General features: G+C 44.8%; 1 protein-coding gene across 2 annotated transcripts in view; it reads right to left on the minus strand.

Annotated features, from left to right (window-relative positions):
• The window catches only part of rassf4a (Ras association domain family member 4a), a 327,866-nt gene that overhangs the window by 297,279 nt on the left and 10,160 nt on the right, over positions 1-20,427 (minus strand). The gene's annotated exons all lie outside the window — the stretch shown is intronic.

Below are 20,427 nucleotides of genomic sequence, written 5' to 3' on the forward strand. Positions count from 1 at the left end.
AATAATGACAGTGTTGCTCACTGCACTGTTTGCAACAGTGACTTTTCTATTGCCTATGGTGGGTTAAGACTGTAAAAGACATGTTGAGGTGAGTTTAACAGGTGTCATTCGTTCATTAGCATAGCTAACGTTATTTAAACTAGCTGGCTAGCTGCTAAGGAGCTACTCTATTGCAGACATCCCACCTCTCCCGGAAGTTCCAGGAGTCTCCCGCAAATTGATGGTGCTACCTCCCTGAAATGAGTTTTTGCAGGGTGGGATATCTGGGTAGCCTCCAACCTGATGGTATGAACATTGACTTCTCTAACTTCCGCTAATGCCCCACCTCCCCTCGTACCCCATCTGTTATTTATTTATATACACACATTCTTTTTCTCTTGCTCCTTTTTCTCCCTCTGTCCCTCCCACTATACCCCTTGCCCATCCTCTGAGTTTTCCCCCCTCCCCTTCTCCCTAGGCCTCCTGTCCCATGATCCTCTCATATCCCCTTTGCCAATCACCTGTCCAGCTCTTGGCTCCATCCCTCCCCCTCCTGTCTTCTCCTGTCATTTTGGATCTCCCCCTCCCCCTCCCACTTTCAAATCTCTTACTAGCTCTTCCTTCAGTTAGTCCTGACGAAGGGTCTCAGCCCAAAACGTTGACTATACCTCTTCCTATAGATGCTTCCTGGTTTGCTGCGTTCACCAGCAACTTTGATGTGTGTTGCTTGAATTTCCAGCATCTGCAGAATTCCTCGTGTTTGCGTTAATACATTTCACTATATTTCCATGTGCATGTAATAAGTAAATATGAATTGGAATCCTTGACACCCAGATACCTATTCATCGGTCAGGTATCTATCGGAATCCTTAACATCCAAGTACCAGGTATCTATCAGCCTCCTTAAATGTACTCAGTGCTTCCTCGGTTGAGGGTAGAGATTCGGAGTTCTGATCTGTCGTGGATGATCCACTGTTTGTAACTGTGACTTTCAGCCGAGATACCAACACCAGGGTTAACAATCTCTCAGCATCCAACCCTGCCAATCTCTCCTCAGAATTATCCATGTTTCAACAAAATCACCTCACAAAAGCAGCTTCCATCAGAAAGGGCCACCCTGTCCCACCACCCAGGTCATGCCCTCTTTCTCATTGTGCTTCCATCAGAAAGGAGGTAGAATCCTGAAGGCACTCACTCAGTGATTCAGGAACAGCTTCTTCCCCTCTGCCATCCGATTCCTGAATGGACATTGAACCTGTGAACACTACCTCACTACTTTTTTTTTAAATTTCTGTTTTTGCAGTACACATCTTAATGTAACTATTCAGGTTAATCAGGTTTAACATTGCCGGCACGTCACGAGATTTATTAACTTTGCAGCAGCAGTACGATGTAATACATGATAAATATAGGGGGAAAACCTGATTACAGTAAATATATACAGTTTTGTTCTCTATATTTATCATGTATTGCATTGTACTGCTGCTGCAGAATTAACAAATTTCATGACATATGTTGGAGACATTAAACCCGACTCTGATTCTTCTAAATTCCACTGAGACAGGGCTAGCTTGTTAAACCTTTGCTCATTCAACAACATCCTCATTCCAGAAATCCACTTCCTCTGCACTTCCTCCCAATACAAGTATATCCTTCCTTAAACACAGGGGCCACAGCCCTGTGCAGGACTCCAAAGGCTGCTCAGGAGACCACAACACGAGTTTCATTGAAATTTCCCAACTCCTACACTCCATACGCTTTCAACAAAGACCAAACAAACTCTGTTTTCTGGAGCTGCATGCCAGCTCTTTTTGAAATTGAAGCCTAAAGTCCAAAGGCCCAGGGGCCTGTCCTGGAGTTGGGGGGCTGTCCATGTGTGGGAGGGCTGTCGGGAGGAAAGAGGCTTGTTTAGAGCACAGGAGGAAACTACAGCACTAGAGGAACCCCAAGTGGTCAAGGGGAAGACATACAAACTGCTTATTGAGGATGCCGGAATTGAACTCCGAATTCCAACGCCCCGAGCTGCACTAGCCACTAAGCAAGCACTGTGGCCCTGTTCTGTTGGTGCTAGAAAGTGTGGTGACACTTGCACGCTGCCTCAGCACATCCTTGGGTTGTGTTGGCTGTTAACGTATGTAAGGGGTTTCTTTTTTTTTACGTCACTGCGTAGTCTAATTAAAATGGCTTCTTTGTTATGTTATAATTGAAAGGGCTTCTTTGTTATGTTAACTGCTGAGAAAGTCCTTCCCGCTAGCAGTCTGTTTTAGATTATCTATTGATAAGAGGACGAATGAACCAATTGCTATAGTTGTTATGCTTTCGGTGTGTCTGAAGATATTGCATGCGCGGGGTTTTGGGGCAGAAGGCAGGAGTGACAGACAGAGGATGGACCAGGTGCTGTGAGTCCGCTAATGGGGTCGGACCCCGAGCGGGGCGTTCGGCGAGGAGAGGAGACGGAGACGGACACGGACTCGTGTGGAGCGTCTGGTCGACCACCGTTGTTGGTCCCAGGCGGCCGGTTGAGGTGGTCTGAGGGGTCGCAGGGTGAAGAAGAAGGGTCCTGAGCTCCAACTGTTTGTGCACGAAGAGATTGAACTTTGATAAGTGTGGCGCCTTTTATTTTCCTTTTATATTTTATTCTCTATTAATTGTATAGTTCCAGTAATATCTATAAACGGTAAATCATCTAATCGTATCTGGTGTATTGTCTGTTATTTGGGCGGGGTGGGGTACATCACACAGCATCCACACAAACTATTACCCAGTTTGGTGGGGCCGAGGGCTGTTTCCCTAGACGACAGCGAGCCGAGTGACCCGGAGGCTGGCCAGGGGGCTATACATAAAAGATGCATTTCACTGTTTGCTTCGATGTACACTGATAAATCTGAATACGAATGCACTTAGAACTGTGGATCTCTTTGAAGTGCAACATTTTGCAGTCTCAATTTAAACAATTTGCTTCATGCTTCCTTTCATATCGCCTGAGTTCCTACATTATCCTTCATCTGCAAACCATTCATCCAAGCTGGTAATATTGAAAATGGCTTATTCTGCTGTTGTCTGGTTCTGTTCTGTTGTTGATGATGCTGCTTGTGTTGTTCTGTGTTGTGTGTGGTTGTTTTGTCGACCATTGTGGACAAATTATGTTGGCACCAGAAAGCGTGGCGACACTTTTGGGCTGGCTTCAGCACACCCTTGGGATGGATCATGCATTGGCAGCGGTCTTCCAACATTCCTGAGATTATAAAGCTACTTTCTCTTTGTCTTTATTTGTAAATAACCAGATTATTAAATAACCTGGGGGTCAGGGGAATCCCACTAGGAGACTGCAGCTGAGCATTGAGGACAAAAGATGACTGATGTTCAGGATGTGAGTCAGTAGATCATATATGGATCCATTACCTCAGGCATTAAAAACAAACTGCGGAACTGTGAAAAGTGGACATCATCACTGAATTGTGCACTGCCTCTACTGTAGGGTTTGTGCACTGGTGTGTTTTCGTGCATCCCAGGAACAGAACCTGGTATAGGAGAACTCAGCTACAAGCCCGCCTTACTTTGCTGATTCAGACGAGGAGCTGTAAGGGCAATGAATAAAGCACATCAAAAAAAAAACAGCCCTGGCCCCAGAATAGTCAGGAAACTAATGTAGACAATGTGCCTCGCATTGGCTCACACACAAAATGCTGGAGGAACTCAGCAGGTCAGACAGCTTCCACGGAGGAGAATAAACAGTCAGGCAGAGACACTTTACCATGACCCTCTTGGCCCAAAACGTTGACTGTTTATTCCCCTCCATAGGTGCTGCCTGACCTGCTGAGTTCCTACAACATTGTGTGTACGTTGCTCTGGATTTCCAGCATCTGCATAATCTCTTGTGTTTGGGTTTCACATTGGCCCAGATTTGCAACCTGATCTTCAGTCTCCATTAACACAGTGGAGAACTGGCCTCAGGACTGGAACCACACTCCGCTCTAGAACGTCACATCCAGTTACCCGGGCAATATCAACCACGTGTGAAAATCCCAGAAAACTGCAGGTGCTGGAAATCCGAAGCAAAAACACATTTTAATTCCACTTCCCATTCCTATTCTGACATGTCAACCCATGGCCTCCTCTACTGTCATGATGAGACCACACTCAGTTTGAAGGAGCATGTCATCAGGTTGGGTAGCCTCCAACCCGTTTGCATGAACATCGATTTCTCAGACTTCCAGTAATGCGCCCCAACCCACCCCCCAACTCCTTCACCATTCCTCGTTCCCTTCCCATTTCTTACCTTATCTCCCTACCGGCCCATCACCTTCCTCAGTTGCTCCTCCCCCTTTTCTTTCTTCTATAACCTTCTGTCCTCTCCTATCAGATTCCCTATTCTCCAGTCCTGTATCTCTTTCACCAATCAACTACCCAGCTCTTTACTTCACCCCTCCTCCTCCTGGTTTCACCTATCACCTTGAGTTTCTTCCACCTCTTCCCCCACTTTCTAACTGTGATTTCTCATCTTTATTTCCAGTCCTGATGAAGGGTCTTGGCTCAAAACGTTGACTGTACTCTTTTCCATTGATGCTGTCCGACCTGCTGAGTTCCTCTAGCATTTTGTGCGTGTTACAAAAACAAAGATTTTTGGAAACACTCAGCAGATCAGGCTGCATCTGTGGAGAAAGAAACAAATCAATGCTTAAAGATAAATATTGCCTTCATTTGTCACAGTTACATCGAACCATGCAGTGAAATGTGCTGTTTATGTCAAATAATGTTGAAAGATTAGTTTTATTTGTCACATGTACATTGGAACATACAGTGAAATGCGTCATCTGCATCAACAACCAAAGCAGGTCCAACGATGTGCTGGTCGCTATGCTTCCAGCACCAACACCCACAGCTTACTAACCCTAGTGCACTTTTGGAATGAGGAAGGAAATTGGTGCACCCAGAGGAATCCCACGCAGTCAAAAGCGAACGTATAAACTCTTTACAAACCATGGTGGGAATTGAACCCCTACTATGCCACCAAAGTGGAAGATCCTTCATCAGATTTTCTTCTTTGACCTGAAACATGAATTGTTCCACACAATACCGCCTGATCTGCTGAACGTTTCCAACGCTTTCTGTTTCTGATTATAAACCACTTGAGTCTGCTGGCAACTGTATGCCTCCTGTGACGTACAGCAGCCAGCAATGTGTAGAGTACATTGTCAACACACAGGAACTGTGCTATTACTTGGAACTTGGCAAAATCGAGTGATGTAATGGCATTTTTATTTGAGAAACACTACAGTTTTATTGGAGATCATCCTTATAAATTTTCTGGAGGGCCTCTTTTCAGTGAGTCTGAGTGAAGGACAACATCAAGTATTCTTGATTTATTTATTAGAAATACAGCACAGTAACAGGCCCTTCTGGCCCAATTACACCCACGTGACCAATTAACAGTGGTGTAGAGGCTAGGATTACAGTGGATAAAGAGGATTCAATTCCTGCCTCTGCCTGTACAGGTTAGTAGGTTAAAGATTAGCTTTACTTGTCACACATACAATGAAACACACAGCAAAATGTGTCTATGACCAACGGACTCAGATGTGCTGGGGGCAGCCTACAAGTGTCACCATGGTTCTGGTTCCAACACAGTATAATGCACGACTTTGGGATGTGGGAGGAAAGCAACTAGGTCACAGGCAGAGCGTACAAGTTCCTCACAGATCGTGGTGGGAAATGAACCTGCACTGTTGTGCTAATGCCAACCCCAGTCTCACTGAATGTTAGTTATTAACTTTGGGAATAGATCTTGAACATCGCCACCATCCCCTCAGTATTAATTAACAAGCTTCTAAATCTGGGTCTCTGCAACTGGATTCTTGACTTCCTCACTGAGACACCACAGTTAATACAGATCAGTGATAACACCTCGTCCTTTCTGATAATCCACACAGGTGCACCTCAAGGATGAGTGTCTAACCCACTGCTCTACTCTTGTTACTCATGACTGTGTGGCTAGGCGCAACTCAGAGACCATTTATAAGTTCATAGGTAATACCACGGTTGTTGGCAGAATCTCAGATAGACACAAGGAGGTGTACAGAAGTGAAATAGATCAGCTGGTTGAATGGTGTCACAACAAACAATCTCAAGATTCACAGCAAATTTATCAAAGTACATATATGCCACCAAATGCAACCCTGAGATTCAATTTCGTGTAGACATTCACAGTAAATATAAACAGAACAGAACCTTGCACTCAATGTCAGCAAGACCAAAGAACTGATTGCGGAGCTGAGGGAACACACATACCAGTCCTCAGTCGAGGGATTAGCAGAGAAAATGGTGAGCAGGTTTAAGTTTCTGGGTGTCAACATCTCTGAGGATCTATCCTGTGCCCAACATATTGATGCAATTATGAAGACAGCACAACAGCAGCTATACTTCATTAGGGGTTTGAAGAGATTTGGTATGTCAACAAAGACTCGCAAATTTCTACAGCTGTACTGTGGAGAGCACTCTGACTGCTTTCAACACAGCCTGGTATGGAGGCTCCGAAGTGTAGGATTGCAAGAGGCTGAAGAGTGTTTTAGACTCAGCCAGCTCCATCAGCGTGGATAGTGTTTCAATTCTGTTGCACCAAAAAGTTCTATTTTAACTTCATCAGTCCACAGGACTTGTTTCCAAAATGCATCAGGCTTGTTTAGATGTTCCTTTGAACCTTTTGAATAGAACTTTTTGGCTGCAATGAGCAAAGGTATGTTTGGAGAAAAAAGGGTGCAGAATTTCATGAAAAGAACCCCTCTCCAACTGTTAAGCACGGGGGTGGATCGATCATGCTTTGGGCTTGTGTTGCAGCCAGTGGCACAGGGAAAATTTACTGGCGGAGGGAAGAATGAATTCAATTAAATACCAGCAAATTCTGGAAGCAAACATCACACCATCTGTAAAAAAGCCAAAGATGAAGAGAGGATGGCTTCTACAACAGGATAATGATCCTAAGCACACCTCAAAATCCACAATGAACTACCTCAAGAGGTGCAAGCTGAAGGTTTTGCCATGGCCCTCACAGTCCCCCGACCTAAACATCATCGAAAATCTGTGGATAGACCTCAAAAAGAGCAGTGCATGCAAGACGGCCCAAGAATCTCACAGAACTAGAAGCCTTTTGCAAGGAAGAATGGGCGAAAATCCCCCAAACAAAGGTTTACAAGCTGTGATACTTGCCAAAGGGGATGTTACTAAGTACTGCCATGCAGAGTGCCCAAACTTCTGCTTTGGGCCCCTTTCCTTTTCTGTTATTTTGAAACTGTAAAAGATGGAAATAAAAAAGTTTTCTTGCTTAAAATATTAAAGAAATGTATCATCTTTAACTTTATGCCTTTTGGAAATCAGTTCATCTTTTACTCACTTAGCTATTCATAGTAACAGAAATTTTGAGCAGGGGTGCCCAAACTTTTGCATACCACTGTTTGTACTGTATTAGGAATTTGCTATGGCGTGGTGGTCAGGGTGCCGGATGTAACAAAAAAATGATATTAAGACAATGACAAAGAGAAAAGCTAATAACATTAAAGGTTAAAATACGGACATGGAATAAAACGTGCCTAAATAAATCCAGCATGTATTTATAATGTAAACAGCAATATAAACAGGGGTTTACAGTGCAGTGACTGGAGTAATAGACGGAGGAAGTTGGTGGGGGCGGGGAGAAAGAGAAGATAATTAGAATTGTTGATCAGATTAACTGCCTGCGAATTGTAGGAAAAGGCAGTTTGCAGGGAGGGAAGTGTCCATAATGATTTTCCCTGCCAGTTTCTATGTCCTGGATACCCACACAAGTCCTGCAGTGAAGGTAGACCGCAGCCAATGACCTTTTCTGCTGAACTGACAGTTCACTGAAGTTTGGCTATATGTATTGACTCAAAAGGAGACCTGGTTCAGGACCATGCTAAGATCCAGCTCACACTGTAGAGCTTTGTTGGTGCCACAGGTGTACAAATATGCATTCCCTGGTGATATAGAGTCACTGAACACTGCAGCACAGAACAGGCCCTTTAGATCAACTAGACCATGTTAAACTATTAATCTGTCTACTCCCATCGACCTGCATCGGGACCATAGTCCTCCGTTCCCCTTCCATCCACGTATCTATCCAAACTTCTCTGAAATGTTGATATCAAACCCACATCCACCACTTCCACTGGCAACTCATTCCACACTCTCACCACCCTCTGAGTGAAGAAATTTCCCCTCCTGTTCCCCTTGAACATTCCACCTCTCACCCTTCATCCATAACCTCTAGTTCTAGTCTTGCCCAACCTCAGTGGAAAAAGCCTGCTTACATTGACCGTATTGATACCGCTCATAATTTTGTATACCTTTAACAAATCTCCCCTCATTCCCCTACACTCTGATTCTGTTTGAGCATTCTGAGTGTTAAATATATTAACATTCTTGGATCATTTTCAAATGGACATTGGATGCCCTGATACCATTGATGGTGCACTTGTGTTGTTGTGTTTTCCATCCAGCATTATTCAGTCCTGTAACAGGATATGTTGATTTGGACTCTGGGGACAAAGAGCCAAAATAACCGGTTGACGTGCAGCTTATCCTTCTGTCTCAGATTGAAACCTTGCCTTGTTGAGACTGCCGCAGTGTTCAGTGCGTCTCAGCATGAAATAAAGTTCAACCATCCTAGCAGGATGAAACAACATCGAGCCATTCTCCTTCTCGCTTGATTGCTAATCTGTGCTTTTACTCCAAGCACCAGATGTTTGCCTTGGTGTCCTGCACAATCACAAGCATCCCAGAGGCTCCTCTCAGATCGAAACCTCCAGCTTTGACAGTGACACACCCACAGGTCAGTCCTCACCAAGTAACCTATACAGTTGCAAGAATAATTATTACCCTTCAACTATTAGGTTCCTAAATCAGCGTGGAAACTTCATTCACCTCAACACTGAACTGATTCCACAACCTATAGACTCAGTTTCAAAGACTCTACAGCTCACGTTCTCAGCATTATTTATTTATTATTATTATTTGTATTTGCACAGTTTGTCTTCTCTTGCAGATTGGTTGCTCATCCTTGTTTGTGTGTAGATTTTCATTCATATTATATTTCCTTCTTCTACTGTGAATGCCTGAAAGAAAATGAATCTCAGAGTAATATATGACCTACCCAGTTCCCCTCTACCACTACTCTGCTCCGTCTAGTGGAATTAGTCCATACTCTTAATAATTTCTCCTTTGGCGCCTCCCACTTCCTCCAAACTAAAGGTGCAGCCATGGGCACCCGTATGGGTCCCAGCTATGCCTGCCTTTTTGTTGGCTTTGTGGAACAATCTGTGTTCCAAACTTATTCTGGTATCTGTCCCACACTTTTCCTTCACTACATCGACGACTGCATTAGCACTGCTTTCTGCAAGCATGCTGAGCTCGTGGAATTCATTAACTTTGCCTCCAACCCTGCCCTCAAGTTTACCTGGTCCATTTCAGACACCTCCCTCCCCTTTCTAGATCTTTCTGTCTCTATCTCTGGAGACAGCTTATCGACTGATGTCTACTATAAGCCTACTGACTCTCACAGCTATCTGGACTATTCCTCTTCTCACCCTGTCTCTTGCAAAAATGCCATCCCCCTTCTCGCAATTCCTCCGTCTCCGCCGCATCTGCTCTCAGGATGAGGCTTTTCATTCCAGGACGAGGGAGATGTCTTCCTTTTTTAAAGAAAGGGGCTTCCCTTCCTCCACCATCAACCCTGCTCTAAAATGCATCTCCCCCATTTCACACACACCGCTCTCACTCCATCCGCCCGCCACCCCACTAGGAATAGGGTTCCCCTTGTCCTCATCTACCATGCCACCAGCCTCCGGGTCCAACATATAATTCTCCGTAATTCTGCCACCTCCAACGGGATCCCACCACTTAGCACATCTTTCCCTGCACCCCCCCTCTGCTTTCCGCAGGGATCGCTCCCTACGTGGCTCCCTTGTCCATTCATCTCTCCCCACCGACCTCCCTCCTGGCACTTACCCTTGTAAGTGGAACAAGTGCTACACATGCCCTTACACTTCCTCCCTTACCACCATTCAGGGCCCCAGACAGTCCCTCCAGGTGAGGCGACACTTCACCTGTGAGTCAGCTAGGGTGATATACTGCGTCCGGTGCTCCCCATATGGCCTTCTATATATTGGTGAGACCCAACGCAGACTGGGAGATCGTTTCGCTGAACACCTACGCTCTGTCCGCCAGAGAAAGCAGGATCTCCCAGTGGCCATACATTTTAATTCCACATCCCATTCCCATTCTGACATGTCTATCCACGGCCTCCTCTACTGTAAAGATGAAGCCACACTCAGGTTGGAGGAACAACACCTTATATTCCGTCTGGGTAGCCTCCAACCTGATGGCATGAACATTGACTTCTCAAACTTCCGCTAATGCCCCACCTCCCCCTTATACTCCATCCGTTATTTATTTATATACACACATTATTTTTCTCTCTCTCCTTTTTCTCCCTCTGTCCCTCTGACTATACCCCTTGCCCATCCTCTGGGTCCCCCCCACCTTGTCTTTCTCCCCCGACCTCCTGTCCCATAATCCTCTCATATCCCTTTTGCCAATCACCTGTCTAGCTCTTGGCTCCATCCCTCCCCCTCCTGTCTTCTCCTATCATTTTGGATCTCCCCCTCCCCCTCTCAAATCTCTTACTAGCTCTTCTTTCGGTTAGTCCTGACGAAGGGTCTCGGCCTGAAACGTCGACTGTACCTCTTCCTAGAAATGCTGCCTGGCCTGCTGCGTTCACCAGCAACTTTGATGTGTGTTGATACGACAACTTTGATAATAAATTTACTTTGAACTTTGAGAGCACAGCTTTAGAATAGAGGGATGCCCCTTTAGAACAGAGATGAGGAGGAACTTCTTTAGCCAGAGGATGGTGAATCTGTTGTATTCATTGCCAGAGATGGCTGTGGAGGCCAAGTCAATGGGTATATTTAAAGCAGAGGTTGATAGGTTCTCAATTAGCAAGGCGAAAAAGTTATGGGGAGAAGGCAACTGAATGGGGTTGAGAGGAATAAATCAGCCATGATGGAATGGTGCAAGAGCAGACTCGAAGGGCTGAATGGTCGAATTCTGCTCCCGTGCCTTTTTGTGTAACTCTGAAGTAGCAGGAACAATACACAGACAGAACAGCAAGTTTACAACTCGGTAAAATGCCCTGTCACATTATGAAGGACTGCACTGCAGACATCAGCCAATGATTCCAACGGCTGGAAAGGGAAGCTTCCAGCAGCTTGCCTCTTCACTGGGTCAGTTCTTGGGATTAGGAGAGGAGAGAATGAGGAAGACTGGCACATGCGCATTGGAGTTTAGAAGAATGAAGGGTATCCTCACACAGCATCCTGAGTAGCATTGACAGGCTGGTTCTGAAACCGGAGGTGTCTGCTGCACGCTGTTGTGGTTGATAGTGGAAGCAGCTATGACAGAGATGTTTAAGGGACTCTTAGACAGGCATGAATATACAGAAAATGGAAGGATCACACACAGACAGCATAGATTTATTTTAATTTGGTACTGTTTTGGCACAGGCAAAATGGGCTGAAGGGTTGGCTTCTGTGTTGTACTGTTCTATACTCACTGGCCACTTTATTAGGTACACCTGCTCTTTAATGCAAATATCTAATCAGCCAATCACGTGGCAGAACCTCATTGCATACAAGCATGCAGACATGGTCAAGAGATTCAGTTGTTGTTTAGGCCGAATATCAGAATGGGAAAGAAATGTGATTTAAGTGACTTTGACCATGGAATGACTATTGGTGCCAGACAGGGTGGCTTGAGTATCCCAGAAACTACTGATCTCCTGGGATTTTCATGCACAACAGCCTCAAGAGTTTACAGAGAATGGTGCAAAAAACAATAAACATCCAGTGGGCGGCAGATCGGTGGGTGAAAACAACTTTTTAATGAGAGAAGTCAGAAGAGAATGGCCAGACTGGTTCAAACCGATAGGAAGGTGACAGTAATTCAAATAATCACATGTTATAACAGGGGTGTGCAGAACAGCACCTCTGAATGCACTGCATGTTGAACCTTGAAGTGGATGGGCTACAGCAGCAGAGATACACACCAGGTTCCACCCCTAGCCACTGAGTATATGCTCTCTCTCTGTGTAAACTAAGGCTTGGAAAGCACTGGGCATCGCTTCATTGACCAGTGTGGTATACACTCAGACATGGAAATTCCCACTAAATCAATAGCAGTGAGGATTATGCATTGGATTGTCTGGAACAATCATTCGGATGTCTGGTGATCGATTTGTTCACAGCAACTCTACAATACCTCAGAACTTGCAACAACCCTCCAATCGAACTCCAGTCCTGTAAGTACTTCAAAAACTTTCTTTACCAAACAACCTACAATTATATTGGCAAAGCAAAGTTCAAAGTACATTTATTACCCAAGTATGTATACAACCCTGACATTCGTCTTCCCGGAGACAGCCACGAAAAAGGGAACCTGTTCAAAGAAAACATCAAACACCCAACGCGCATAAAAACAATAAATCACGCAAATGGCAAAAAAACCAGCGAGAAACACTGAATATAAAATATCAAAGCAAAGCACGGAGTAGTTGGAACGTTCCAGGAATGCTCAGTTCAATTTAGCACTGGGCTGTTCACTGACTGCAGGCCACCTAGTCAGTCCACCCCATCAAAATCGCACAACATAGCAATAATAAAAAACCCAGAAACAAACAACCTGAACTGCAGCATCTAATCCACAAACCATGTCAATTAAACTTTGGATTAAAATGTTGGTATCTAGGGACATTAAATGTGCCTACACACCAGCCTGGCAGAATTAAATTGGACTACCCACTTAGGCCAGCCTTCAATACCACAGACCGCTGTCTGCTGCATTGTCTGGATGTTGAAGGCTTCATCTGGCCACCGCGCTTTGTTTGAATCAGCCACTCACCGATGGCCATTTAATATTCTCATTTCCACAGGTTTTGTCATTTTTCCCTTTCTGATGAATGCTACCAGGCTTCATGAGTTACACAGGACGAACATGCTATCTGACAAACCCATGGAGTTGAACAGACACAGATCTGAACACACAAATTCAGCAAACTTCAGATAATCCATATGTCTATAGAAAAGTGTAAAATTTCTTCAAATAACTACAAGCTGTTTAAGTGCTTTGTTTAAACTATCTCCAGGTACAGGATTCAGTGTAGGTCCAAATGGCTCAATTTCACTAATACATCAGAAGCCAGACAAACTGGTAATTGTATATCACGGAATTGCCAGCACAGGATGTTTCAATTTCATGGAGATTGTATTCAATATGAACCTGATGTTGATGCACGGGTTTAGTACCAATCAATGCAAAAAACAGATTCTGTCTCCTTCGTTATGCAGTTTTATCACTTAAAATACCCGCCAGCTTATTCATTGTAGGTGAAGTAAGATGGGATAACATATAGTGACTCCCAGAGTGATAGTGGGCACAAAGATACCATATAGGCACTGATTCCCAGTGTGACAGTGGGTGCACGGATGTCATAGTGATTGATTGGTATGCGGACAGAGTAAAAAGAAAGCTTAGTTTTATTTATGTTGCCAAGTTCCTGCCCAAGAGCATCATATTACCCTCTACCCCAATTAAATGTTTTCCCAAATTGCCTGCTCCTATTCCCCTCCAGCGCCATGGTAAAGGAGTTGTGATCACTACCTCCAAAACGCTCTCCCACTGAGAGATCTGACACCTGACCAGGTTCATTTCCCAATACCAGATCAAGTACAACCTCTCCTCTTGTAAGGTTATCTACATATTGTGTCAGAAAATCTTCCTGAACACATGGAACAAACTCCACCCCATTTAAGCACCTTGCTCCAAGGAGATGCCAATCAATATTAGGAAACTTAAAAATCACCCATCACAACAATCCTATTATTATTGCACCCTTCTAGAATCTGCCTCCCTATCTGCTCCTCGATATCTCTGTTACTGTTGGGAGGGGTCTATAAAAAACACCCTGTAATATTATTGCTCCCTTCCTGCTTCTGACTTCCACCCACATTGACTCAGTAGACAATCCCTCCATGACCTCCTCCTTTTCTGCAGCCGTGATACTAGCCCCAGTTAGCAATGCCACTCCCCCACCCCTTGCCTCCCTCCCTGTCCCTTTTGAAACATCTAAACCCTGGCACACTCAGCAGCCACTCCTGCCCCGAGACATCCAAGTCTCTGTAATGGCCACAATGTCATAGTTCCACGTATTGATCCATGCTCTAAGTTCATCCGCCTTGTTTATGATACTCCTTGTATTAAAATAGACACATCTCAAACCATCAGGCTGAGTGCATCCTTGCTCTATCATCTGCCTATCCTCCCTCATAAACTCCCTACAAGCTGTCACTACTTGTGTGCTAACCACCCCATCCTCTGCCTCTTCATTTCAGTTCCCACCCCCCCCCGGCAAATCTAGTTTAAACCCTCCCCCAAAGCATTAGCAAACCTGCCTCCCAGGATATTGGTTCCCCTCCGGTTCAGGTGCAACCCGTCCACTTGTATAGGTCACTCTCTCCCCAGAAAAGGTTCCAATGATCCAGGAATTTAAAATCCCGCCCCTGCACAATCTCCTCAGCCACTCATTCATCTGTGCTATCTTCCTGTCTGACCTTCCCCAACTCGTGGCACCGGGAGTAATCTGGAGATTACCACCTTGGAGGTCCTGCTCTTCAACCTCTTTCCTAACTCCCTAAACTTACTGTGTTTAGTTTAGAGACCTCAAGCCCTTTCTTGCCGCTGTCATTGGTACTGTTACGTACCAGCAGCAATAGATTACACAGAGTCTGGTTTTCATGTTAAAAACCTCTATCTTTATTAGTATCTACTCATGATATAGTAACTTAACGAGATAAACAAAAGTTAACAGTGTTATGTGTATATATGTGTGTAAATATAGCTCCCAAACTATCGAGCTTGAGGAGAACAAGGCTTAGAGTCTTGAGATGGTAAAGTAGGAACATTCCGTCAACCACGTAATAAACGAAGGAAGAGAAATTTCTGTAATCCATGCTGTAATGTAGGAAAAGGTAAGTATGAAGTATTCCACAGGCTCCACGTCAGGTAAACAAAGTAACAGTCACTGAAGATCTTGTCCATAGAATCCATCCACATACAAATTATCACCAAAGGTGACCCGTCACAGGAATATCGTCTTCCAGTGGTTACCACACAACATACCCAGGCAAGGGCTAAACAAGTGGTCCCACAGGATATCCCAAAGTCCACTCCTATAGATTATACAAAGTGACAATCCCACATTCGTTGTGCACGATGTTTAACCCAATCATTTGGGCTTAAAAGAGTTCCAAACCATCGCAGTGACCAGCCAAAGTCCAGCAGCTGGTTGGTTAGTTGGGTTGTGTTGTTTTCTCTCTCTCTCTCTCTCTCACACCATCACAGCGACCAGCCGAAGTCCAGCAGCTGGTCTCGGGTTTTTTTTCTTCTCTCTCTCTCTCTCTCTCTCTCTCTCTCTCTCTCTCTCTCTCACACACACTATCACAGTCACCAGCCGAAGTCCAGCAGCTGGTCTCGGGTTTTTTTTCCTCTCACTCTCACTCGCTCTCTCTCTCAAACCATCGCAGTGACCAGCCAAAGTCCAGCAGCTGGTTGGTTGGTTGGGTTGTGTTGTTTTTTCCTTCCTTTTTTTTTCTCTTTCTCTCTCTCTCTCTCTCTCACACACACACACACACACACTATCACAGTCACCAGCTGAATTCCAACAGCTGGTCTCTTTTTTCTCCTCACTCTCACTCTCTCAAAATCTGCAGCCCACTGCTTCAGCCTGTGACTGACGTCATAGTCCCACCTCACTCAGGCCCTTAAAGCAACAATGCACATTAAACGAAACCTGTGGGTTCGTAACAGTACCAAGATGTACCACGACCTCCAGCTGCTCACCCTCCCCTTTGAGAATATTCGGCAACCACTCAGAGACCCTTGCACCTGGGAGGCAACACACTATCCTGGCATATCTTTTGCTGCCGCAGAATCTCCTATCTGTCCCCTAACTATTGAGTCCCCTGTGACTATTGGTCTGCCTGACTTCACTCTATCCTTCTGAAGCTCAGAGCTGAGCACGGTGCTATGGGTCTGGCTGCTGCTGCCTTGTCCAAGTAGATCATCCCCAGTATCAAAAGGGGTATACTCAGATACTCAGCAGTATCCAAAGGGGTATAGCTGTTACTGAGGGGAATGGCCACAGGGGGGCCCTGCATTGACTTTCTTCTCCCTTTACCTCTCTCAGTGTTCATCCAACTACTCCCTGAATTCTGTACTCTGGATGTATCCACCTGTTCAAAAGTTGTGTCTGACAAATGCTCTGCCTCCCAGATGATCCGAAGTTCATCCAGCTACCGCTCCCTTATGCAGTCTTTCACGGCTGGAGTTGACTGCACTTCCCGCAGGTGTAGTCATCAGGGAGACTATCAGGTTCCATGAATTCCCACATCCTACAGAAAAAGCATTCCACTGTCTTATCTACCATCCTGCCTGCACTGGACAAATGGGCAACCAAGAACAAATCTTTCAACTTGTGGCTTTGGCTTCAGTCTCTCAAGTCAAAGACTGACACTCCCACTCTTACCGCTGGTCCACCCCCATTGTCCCTTCTGTATTTTTATTTACTTCGAAGTGCTCCGATCCCGCTGTTGATCGGGCCTCCGGAATCAAAGTCAAAACTGTGGTCACAAACTATGTTCCCAGGGTAGAAGATGCAGCAGAATTGGCAAATCCTTCCCGAAAGCGTCCCAAACACGCAGTTGTATGAATGGGTTGTACACAACTCAGGTGTTTGTAGCCTGGGGAAGACCTGGATTTGCTTCACCTTCTGTTCTTTGACTGAGACTCATTCTCCACTTTTTCTATTTAATTCCATACGTTCTCTTATGATTGCTCCCCTCTCTTCCCATTGAAAAGTGGAAATATTCTTTAGTCTTGACAAGTGGCCATTGCACTTAATCTGTTCCTGTTTAAATAATGTTTAATATCACTGGCATACATCATGAAATCTGTTGTTTTGCGGCAATAGTACTTCAATGCAAGAAGCATCAGGAACAAAGGTGATGAACTGAGAGTTTAGATACATACATGGAATTATGATGTAGTGGCCATTACAGAGACTTGGCTGGCACCAGGGCAGGAATGGATTCTCAATATTCCTGGATTTCAGTGCTTTAAAAGGGATAGAGAGGGCGGGAAAAGGGGAGGAGGGGTGACATTACTGGTCAGGGATACTATTACAGCTACAGAAAGGGTGGGTAATGTAGCAGGGTCCTCTTTTGAGTCAGTATGGGTAGAAGTCAGGAACAGGAAGGGAACAGTTACTCTTTTGGGAGTATTCTATAGGCCCTTGGTAGCAGCAGAGATACAGAGGAGCAGATTGGGAAGCAGATTGGGAAGCAGGAAAGGTGTAAAAATAACAGGGTTGTTATCATGGGTGACTTTAACTTCCCTGATATTGATTGGCACCTGATTAGTTCCAAGGGTTTAGATGGGGCAGAGTTTGTTAAATGTGTCCAGGACGGATTCCTGTCACAATATGTTGACAGACTAGCTAGGGGAAATGCCATACTAGATCTAGTATTAAGTAACGAACCGGGTCAGGTCACATATTTCTCAGTGGGTGAGCATCTGGGGGACAGTGACCACTGCTCCCTGGACTTCAATATTATCATGGAAAAGGATAGAATCAGAGAGGACAAGGAATTTTTTAATTGGGGAAGGGCAAATTATGAGGCTATAAGGCTAGAACTTGCAGGTGTGAGTTGGGATGATGTTTTTGCAGGGAAATGTACTATGGACATGTGGTCGATATTTAGGGATCTCTTGCAGGATGTTAGGGATAAATTTGTCCCAGTGAGAAAGATAAAGAATGGTAGGGTGAAGGAACCATGGGTGACAGGTGAGGTGGAAAATCTAGTCAGGCGGAAGAAGGCAGCATACATGAGGTTTAGGAAGCAAGGATCAGATGGGTCTATTGAGGAATATAGAGAAGCAACAAAGGAGCTTAAGAAGGGGCTGAGGAGAGCAAGAAGGGGGCATGAGAAGGCCTTGGCAAGTAGGGTAAAGGAAAACCCCAAGGCATTCTTCAATTATGTGAAGAAAAAAAGGATGACAGGAGTAAAGGTAGGACCGATTAGAGATAAAGGTGGGAAGATGTGCCTGGAGGCTGTGGAAGTGAGTGAGATCCTCAATGAATACTTCTCTTCGGTATTCACCAATGAGAGGGAACTTGATGATGGTGAGGACAATATGAGTGAGGTTGATGTTCTGGAGCATGTTGATATTAAGGGAGAGGAGGTGTCGGAGTTGTTAAAATACATTAGGACGGATAAGTCCCCGGGGCCTGATGGAATATTCCCCAGGCTGCTCCATGAGGTGAGGGAGGAGATTGCTGAGCCTCTGGCTAGGATCTTCATGTCCTCGTTGTCCACGGGAATGGTACCAGAGGATTGGAGGGGCAAATGTTGTCCCCTTGTTCAAAAAAGGTAGTAGGGATAGTCCAGGTAATTATAGACCAGTGAGCCTTACGTGTGTGGTAGGAATGCTGTTGGAAAAGATTCTTAGAGATAGGATCTATGGGCATTTAGAGAATCATGGTCTGATCAGGGACAGTCAGCATGGCTTTGTGAAGGGCAGATCGTGTCTAACAAGCCTGATAGAGTTCTTTGAGGAGGTGACCAGGCATATAGATGAGGGTAGTGCAGTGGATGTGATCTACATGGATTTTAGTCAGGCATTTGACAAGGTTCCACACGATAGGCTTATTCAGAAAGTTAGAAGGCATAGGATCCAGGGAAGTTTGGCCAGGTGGATTCAGAATTGGCTTGCCTGCAGAAGGCAGAGGGTGGTGATGGAGGGAGTACATTCAGATTGGAGGATTGTGACTAGTGGTGTCCCACAAGATTCGGTTCTGGGACCTCTACTTTTCGTGATTTTTATTAACGACCTGGACGTGGGGGTAGAAGGGTGGGTTGGCAAGTTTGCAGATGACACAAAGGTTGGTGGTGTTGTGGATAGTGTAGAGGATTGTTGAAGATTGCAGAGAGACATTGATAGGATGCAGAAGTGGGCTGAGAAGTGGCAGATGGAGTTCAACCTGGAGAAGTGTGAGGTGGTACACTTTGGAAGGACAAACTCCAAGGCAGAGTACAAAGTAAATGGCAGGATACTTGGTAGTGTGGAGGAGCAGAGGGATCTTGGGGTATATGTCCACAGATCCCTGAAAGTTGCCTCACAGGTGGATAGGGTAGTTAAGAAAGCTTATGGTGTTTTAGCTTTCATAAATCGAGGGATTGAGTTTAAGAGTTGCTGGGGTAATATTGCAGCTCTATAAAACTCTGGTTAGGCCACACTTGGAGTACCTTGTCCAGTTCTAGTTGCCTCACTATAGGAAGGATGTGGAAGCATTGGAAAGGGTACAGAGGAGATTTACCAGGATGCTGCCTGGTTTAGAGAGTATGCATTATGATCAGAGATTAAGGGAGCTAGGGCTTTACTCTTTGGAGAGAAGGAGGATGAGAGGAGACATGATAGAGGTGTACAAGATAATAAGAGGAATAGATAGAGTGGACAGCCAGCGCCTCTTCCCCAAGGCACCACTGCTCAATACAAGAGGACATGGCTTTAAGGTAAGGGATGGGAAGTTCAAGGGGGATATTAGAGGAAGGTTTTTTTACTCAGAGAGTGGTTGGTGCGTGGAATGCACTGCCTGAGTCAGTGGTGGAGGCAGATACACTAGTGAAGTTTAAGAGATTACTAGACAGGTATATGGAGGAATTTAAGGTGAGGGGTTATATGAGAGGCAGGGTTTGAGGGTCGGCACAACATTGTGGGCCGAAGGGCCTGTACTGTGCTGTAGTATGCTATGTTCTATGTTCTAATATATTAAAAAACTATAATTAAATATGTATTTAATTATATTTCTTTATAGTTTTTAATAATTATCTAAATTAAATAAGTTGTGCAAAAATAGAACAAAAACTTTTGAGGTAGTGGTCACGGGTTCAATGTCCACTCAGAAATCTGATGGCAGCGGTGAGGAAGCTGTTCCTGCAATGCTGAGTGCACGTCTTCAGGCTTGTATACCTCTTCCTCAATAGTGGCAATGAAAAGACGGATTGTCCCAGGTGATGGGGTACTTAATGATGTATGCCGCCTTTGTGAGGCATCACCTACTTCTGACTGTTTATTGGAAGGTGAACTAAAAGGAAGTATGAAGCTTTCAGACTTTAAACACTGTTTCCTGGGTTTACAATCAAATATCCTGTCTTCTAAATTTGTTAATAATTTTATACAATAAAACACACTTTGATTATAAGCCACCTGTTGACATGAATCATAGAACACCACAGCACAGAAAACAGGCCATTCGGCCCTTCTAGT

The sequence above is a fragment of the Mobula hypostoma genome, chromosome 18, assembly GCF_963921235.1.
Source record: "Mobula hypostoma chromosome 18, sMobHyp1.1, whole genome shotgun sequence".
Lineage (NCBI taxonomy): Eukaryota > Metazoa > Chordata > Chondrichthyes > Myliobatiformes > Myliobatidae > Mobula > Mobula hypostoma.